The sequence below is a fragment of the Tribolium castaneum genome, chromosome 5 (genome assembly GCF_031307605.1).
Source record: "Tribolium castaneum strain GA2 chromosome 5, icTriCast1.1, whole genome shotgun sequence".
Classification (NCBI taxonomy): domain Eukaryota; kingdom Metazoa; phylum Arthropoda; class Insecta; order Coleoptera; family Tenebrionidae; genus Tribolium; species Tribolium castaneum.
Genome location: NC_087398.1, coordinates 16634096 through 16641111, shown reverse-complemented (window position 1 = coordinate 16641111; position 7016 = coordinate 16634096). Strand labels below are relative to the sequence as shown.

Here is a 7016-nt window from a genome sequence, read left to right as displayed (position 1 = left end):
ATAACAATAATAATAATAATAATAATAATAAAAATAATATTAATAATAATAATAGTAATAATAATAATAATAGTAATAATAATAATAATATTAATAATAATAATAATGAAAATAATAATAGTAATAAAAGTAAGCTTAGTTTTCTAAGCAAAAATGAAGCTTATTTTGTGTGTTATATGAGCGTTTTCTCATTTCTATGCAAGAAATCATCTGTGATCTGTATTTTTAGGCAAGAAATTGTTTAAAATTAATAACTCATTTTAAAACTGGTATAAAAACATTTACTATACAAAAGTTAATAATAATAATAATAATAATAATAATAATAATAATAATAATAATAATAATAATAATAATAATAGTAATAATAATAATAAAAATAATAATGATAGTAATAAAAGTAAGCTCAGTTTTCTAAGCAAAAATGAAGCTTATTTTGTGTTACATGAGCTTTTCTCATTTCTATGCAAAAGATCATGTGTGATCTGTGTTTTTAGGCAATCTAAGCCATTTGATAGTTTTGAGGCAAGAAATTTGCTAAAATTAATAAGTTAATAATAATAATAATAATAATAATAATAGTAATAATAATAAAAATAATAATAATATCAATAATAATAATAATAAAAATAATAATAATAATAGTAATAGTAACAAAAGTAATAATAATAATAATACTTTTAATAAGGAAAAATGGAGCTTATTTTGTGTGTTACATGAGCGTTTTCTCATTTCTATGCAAAAGATCATGTGTGATCTGTGTTTTTAGGCAATCTAAGCCATTTTATAGTTTTTAATATTTAACAAAAATTTGCTTTAAAATAAAATGTTTGAAAAACTGAAATTAAACTAAATTAATTGTGTCTAACACTTTAGTAGAGGAAAAAGGAGGAGACATAAAAGTCACTAAAGTCTTAGAGTTGTCTTTAGTCGTCATATTAATAACAATAGCATTTATAATAACAATACTAGTAGTACTAAATTTGCTTATATGCAAGCGCTTAATTAAGGTAACAGTTTTTTTGTTTTTTGCTTTTTTCTCAAAAACAGTTACTCCTATCAATTTTTACTTTTTCACCAAAATTGAAGGTGATAAAATTTCCTACAAAATAGTTATTTGCATTTTTCATGTAGAACTAACCATAAGCGAGATATAAGTTTGAAAATAATTAATAATTAAAAAAAAGTGTTTTAACAGAAAATGTCTTGTGATTTAAAATACACTTAATTTATTGGGTCCAATACTTTATTAGAAGAAAAAGGAGGTGACATAAAAGTCACTGAAGTTTTCAGAGTCGTTTTTAAATGCTGCATTTTTGTCTTAATCTCAAACATTGAAAAATGAATTACATTTTTGTTCAGTAACAGTTACAGTTTTCTTATTGGTTTTTTGCTTATATCTCGAAAACAGTTCCTCCTATCAAATTTTATCTTTCTTTCAAAATTAAAGCTGATAAAATTTCCAACAAAATAGTTACAGTCCGGGACATTTCTATTTGGACATAAAAAATTTGAATTTTCTGACATTTATACGTGGATTCAGCGTCTATGTGAACAAAAAATATTCTCTCTCTCATTCTATGGTCCTTGAGCTTTAATAACAGGGACATTTTTAAAATTGGTAGCATTAGAAAATGACAGTAAACAGCTGACTGATGTAAACAATAATATAACAAAGCAAATGTTATAATTTTAACCCTATGTAACCAACGTTCGCTCTAGAAGTGTGTACTAATTGATAAAGACATGTTTAAGTAAGTATCTTTGAAGAGTAACATTACTTGACACATATCAACTTCTTAGGTTATGTGATAAGACGGGAATGGGACAACACAGAATCGCAGTACGTGTTCAGACTGGAATAAGGTACTATCAGGTACTGACTGTGGTTTGTGACTAATTGTGATAGCGATTTATTCCCCAATTCTCCATATATTTTGCCTCTAGGAGTGGACAACAAAGTGCATAACCTCACTTATCAATAGTTTTGCATCACCTTGTGCATATTTTGTGGATTAGTGTACAAGTTGTTATGAGTTACAAATGGAGAGTCCACTGTTTACTTGTAAGTACTTTAACGAAAGTGCAATTACTTTGATATTTTTTGTTTTTTTTATGTGTAAGGTTGTTTTTTGTTTTTGTATAAAATCGAAACTAAACTAGATCAGGATATTTGGACGGAATATCCGAGTGGGCCGGTTCGCAGCAGGAATGCTTAAGGTCATGTCCAAGTTTGGCGGGGAAATGTTGATAATCCTCTGCAACCTTATGTATGCCGTATCTACGCTTTCACGCTCGCCGACATTTGCGAGTGGCTCATGAGCACAGTGAGCATAACGCCAGGTTTAAAAGTCTTCTTTTCTATTGAACCCTTTGATTCTTTTCCAAAATACCGGCTCCCAACGCGAGCACTATGAGCGGCGAGGTGAATAAGGAGAGCATCTGCATCCCGATTGGTATCGCCACTCGTGCGAATGTGTAGATGCGACACCATTTGTTTCTCCGTGTTAGTTGTGGGTAAGCATACATTTGGTTATTATGAAATCAGTACTTGCTTAGAAAACTTTAGCACAACACTGGCATTTTACGAAAAGCCATTGTTCATTTATTAATTTTTTCACCATACAAAATTTAAAATTTGTTGTAATTAATTACTATATTCTTTTTTCACTGAGAATACTATTCATTTGTGATATACCATAATGGAGTACTTAATACAAAAAACAAAAATGATAACACCTTCCTCAAAAATATTACCTGCACAATATTTGAAACTAAACTACCTGATTTTTAACCCATCCCGATCACTTAAGGAGTTAATTTGAGTAAGAGACCGCTTAATTACAGTTTGAAGGTCGGGGATTATGATAAGTACCCGGCCCAACTCGGATGCGCCCTATTGACATTATAAAGTTATAGTTTTACACTGCACAGTTATAAAAAAAACAAAATAATGTTCGTTTTTTGCAGTTGTGTCTTTCTGGGACACCTTCTCATTGTTATTTCATTCTAACTACTCTGGAGTCTATTATCACCGGGAATATGGAGAGTACAAGATGCCTCAAGCATGAAGATAACTAGAAAACTAGAACCCTATAGCAATCGATTTTTGTTTGAGGCAAATACGGTATTATGCCTTGTTGAATGTTTTTTCAACGTGATTAACTAGAGAGGCCCTACTTATTGGTTCTATCGTGAATATATTGTAAGGGGCAGTTGCTTCCATTTCACTTAGAATCATTCCATCCAAATATTAGTTGTAATGTGAGTATTTAAACAATAAGTAAGAGTTCCTTTTACTAATTAAAAATTTAAATTCGTCTTTTTAATGAATGTGTCTGTAAGATGTAGTGATTATGTGTTTTTTTTATAAAATAAACAGAGAATATAAAATTTGTCAATTGGTGTTTCCTTTATCTTCTACAAAAAAGTTTTTTTTTCTTGACTGATAATTTATACCTATCAGATTAGTGTTTTGGTTGATTGTGTTTGTAAAATCCGTTAAAATGGAAACCAAAACTCGAACCCGAAAACTACTGACCGCTGATTTGAAAAAAGCGGTCATAAGGTGTTTCCGGGAATTGGAGGAGGCTTACAGCCATTTGGTAAAAAAGCCAAATGTGTACGAAAAAGTGGCCTATATTTTTGCGGTAATATTTAACAATACTTCAGCTTAGTATTACTTAAAAATTTATTTAGATTTGTGAAAATCAAGTTAGGACAATCGTCCAACAATCAGAACGTGGGGAAGAAATAAAAAGTGCCAAAACTGGAAAACGGAAGAAGAATCTTCCTTATCACACAGATATGTGTTTTAAGGAAGACCTGTCGAAAAGAGTATATGAATTGCATGAGAAAAACCAGTACTTTACGATGGAGGATTTGTATAATTATGCCAGAGAAAATTTGAATTTCAAGGCATCCAAAAAAACTCTGTGTAGATTGGTAAAATCTATGGGGTACAGATTCAAAAAATGTAATGGCCGAAAGATTTTGACGGAAAGCCCCCATTTGGTTTCAAAAAAAATTAGTTTTTTGCGAAGGTACCTGCAACACCTACAATCCAATGAAAAAATTAATTTTATATTTTTGGATGAGACGTGGATATACCAGAATGGAAGTCAGGTGAGAATGTGGGTGAAAGATGATGACCGTCGAGCTAATCCTAGCAAAATAAAGAATGAGGGAAAGCGCTTTACCATTTTGCATGCAGGATGTGAATCTGGGGGGTTCATAGAGGGTTGTAGCTTTTTTTTGGACAGCAAAATTGAACATCGTGACTACCACAAAAATATGAACCACGCATTGTTTAAAAGGTGGGTGGAAAATCAACTTATCCCTGCATTAAGTAAAATGCAGGGAAAACACGTAGTGGTTATGGACAACGCTCCATACCACTCTGTGGTAGTTGATAAACCACCCACCTTTAATGCAAACAAAAGCATAATGCAAGAGTGGTTGGTAAGTCATAATATTGAATTTGGGGAGGGATTAACAAAAAAACAATTGTGGGATTTAATTAAACCTTTTTCGGCAGACAAAATTAATAGGAAATTTGTTATTGATGAGCTACTGAAGCAAAATGGGTGTGAGGTTCTTAGAATACCCCCTTACCATTGTCAATACAATCCTATTGAACTGGCATGGGGGTATTGTAAAACTTACTATAATAAGCACATAAGGTCCCGGCCATCGTCGAAAGACACGGTTAGGGCTTTATGGCAAGAAGCGCTTTCCAGTTTTACTGTGGACATGTGGAGGAATAGTGTGAAACACTGTGAAAAACTGATTAAGGACGACTGGGCAAGATATATGGGTGCATTTACCAGTGTGGATGATATTCCTCCCGTGATAATTTCATTAGCAGAGTCTGAATCTGATACTGACTTTAGCTTATTGTCACTATCGGATAATGAAGATTCTGGTAATGAAGTTAGTGTGAATGACTCGGCTGAAAGAGAAGATACATTGATGGTGAATGAGGAACAAGAAACAAGTAGTGGCGTATGTAATATGGTATATCCCAGTACGAATGTGGTGGAAATGAATGAAGAAAGTAGAATGTCAGATGTTGAAAGTGAAGAGGAAATTGTACTTATGATTGTTGAGTCTGAATGAATGCATTTCGAATGGTTTAATATGTTGTGTGTATGTAAAATGGTAGTGCATTGATAGTAGGGATAGTTGCAGGGTAAGTTACATAACTTACTCAAACGAAATATTTTGTTCATGACGCAGATCAGTATTTACAAATGGGGATTTCTAGGCCATTACATTTTTTGAATCTATATCCATCCTTGGTCTACGGACTGTTTATAAAAGAGTGTAGGATCTCAGGTGGTTCCGGAATTTGAATTTGTCGCATTTAACTATTTTATTTCTATGAAATTTCTGAAAAGTACCAATTTTTATCTACCCAGATAATTAGTAAGACCAATTTTATCATATACTAACATCGTTCGTTTTTTCTTGAAGGAAGCAACAAACTTTTAATACCTAATACGATCCGACATTCATTCATAGACAGATTGTATATTTCTACAAGTCTGTAACACAAAGGGGGATAACCTCCTCGTATTCCGTAATTACTTGAGTTTCGAAAGGTCGGTTATTTTGTTAATAGTAAATTTCATAAAAGATAGTGACCGCCGTAAGGGTTTTGCAATTTCACAGAGAATTATACAAATCCTTCATCGTACTTCTACTTTTTTTCATGTAATTCATAAACTCTGAGTACAGGGTAACTTCTTCCACAGTTTTAGGCTAGGGCTACCAATTATTTTCTTTCCTACATCTGGTAAGTGGTTTCAATTTTTATCACGAATTACTGTAACATTTCTATTTTCTCTTCGTCAGATAGTTTCGGAAACTTGATTGCATGAATTAAGCACTATGGGGCTGATTTCAAGTTTGGTCGCAAAATTGCGCGGGTCGCAGTTACATAGCAGCATCGAATGGCATTGCTAGATTTACGTCGTTGCTATGTCAATCCCGATTTGCACCGGTTCTAAGTCAACTTGAGATTAGGGCCCATGATGGTTGTCTTATTTAATTTTGAGACGTACCTATCAACTAGTAAAGATAGATCTTACACAATAACGTGAGACTTCTACCTGCAATGATCTGCACAATGTCAATCTCATAACCGTCAACGTCATAACTGCATTTTTTGGACTCAAATATTTGGTTTCTATACATTATACGAGTAGTAACGTTCTTCGCTTTGTCTTATGACCTAATGACCAATTAAGGGCTAAAGGAACTCCTCCACAAGTGTTCTTGGAACGGTAATATGTAATATGATTTCCTAAAATTTATTATTAATACTGTCAGTCCAAATCTAGGGTCCAAATGTGTTATAGCAAACGCCAGGAATGAAAATGTTTTGATCTTGAAGCAGGTTAATGGTTAATCTGTACTGTACCCCTGAAACTAGCAGCAGGGGGGTCATGTAATTGGAACATGACAATGCCTCCCCAAACCCTCTTTGAGGCTTTTAATGGCCCTTTCAATGCAAATTTCGCTTCTAAACGTGACGGTCATAACAAGGTCACAAGGTCAAACCTAACCTAAACAACTAATCAAGCAACGAAAATTCTAGGTGTTTAAACCTTTTCTTATTTGTTTATAAGTGATCTAGTATTTAAATTTTGCTCTACTTTACTACAATAAAGAAATATTTCAATTTTTATTATTGTTTACATTTGTCATCTGTCAAAACACATCAAACAAACATTCAACACCCAAGTTCCCCAAATTTGAGCTCTTATCTAGTTTTTGTGCTTTATATAGTCTCGCGTCAACGTAGGCGCTGTGACGTATCTCATATTGAAATGTCCCGGACTATATTTACATTTTTCTTGTAGGACCAAGCATAAACGAGTTATAGAGTTGGATATAAATAATATTTAACAAAAATTTGCTTTAAAATAAAATGCTTGATAAACCGGAATTAAACTAAATTAATTGTGTCTAACACTTTAGTAGAGGAAAAAGGAGAAGACATAAAAGTCACT

At 32.4% G+C, this 7016-nt stretch overlaps 3 long non-coding RNA genes across 5 annotated transcripts; 2 read left to right on the top strand and 1 right to left on the bottom strand.

Annotated features, from left to right (window-relative positions):
- Positions 1 to 1479: 1479 nt before the first annotated feature.
- On the top strand, positions 1480 to 3401 carry LOC135266335 (uncharacterized). 3 transcript variants are annotated; one of them, XR_010334318.1, is made up of 4 exons: positions 1480 to 1754; positions 1804 to 2065; positions 2164 to 2517; positions 2971 to 3401. It is a non-coding gene; the product is annotated as an uncharacterized LOC135266335 (long non-coding RNA). The 3 variants fall into 3 exon arrangements; XR_010334317.1 differs by having other exon boundaries at positions 1481 to 1754; positions 2125 to 2517; XR_010334316.1 differs by having other exon boundaries at positions 1481 to 1754; positions 1804 to 2517.
- A 220-nt stretch (positions 3402 to 3621) lies between these two features.
- Positions 3622 to 6556, bottom strand: LOC135266337 (uncharacterized). The gene is made up of 3 exons (XR_010334319.1): positions 6425 to 6556; positions 6114 to 6307; positions 3622 to 6065 (listed from the first exon to the last, which is right to left on the bottom strand). It is a non-coding gene; the product is annotated as an uncharacterized LOC135266337 (long non-coding RNA).
- On the top strand, positions 6147 to 6689 carry LOC135266338 (uncharacterized). The gene is made up of 2 exons (XR_010334320.1): positions 6147 to 6287; positions 6345 to 6689. It is a non-coding gene; the product is annotated as an uncharacterized LOC135266338 (long non-coding RNA).
- Positions 6690 to 7016: the final 327 nt, after the last annotated feature.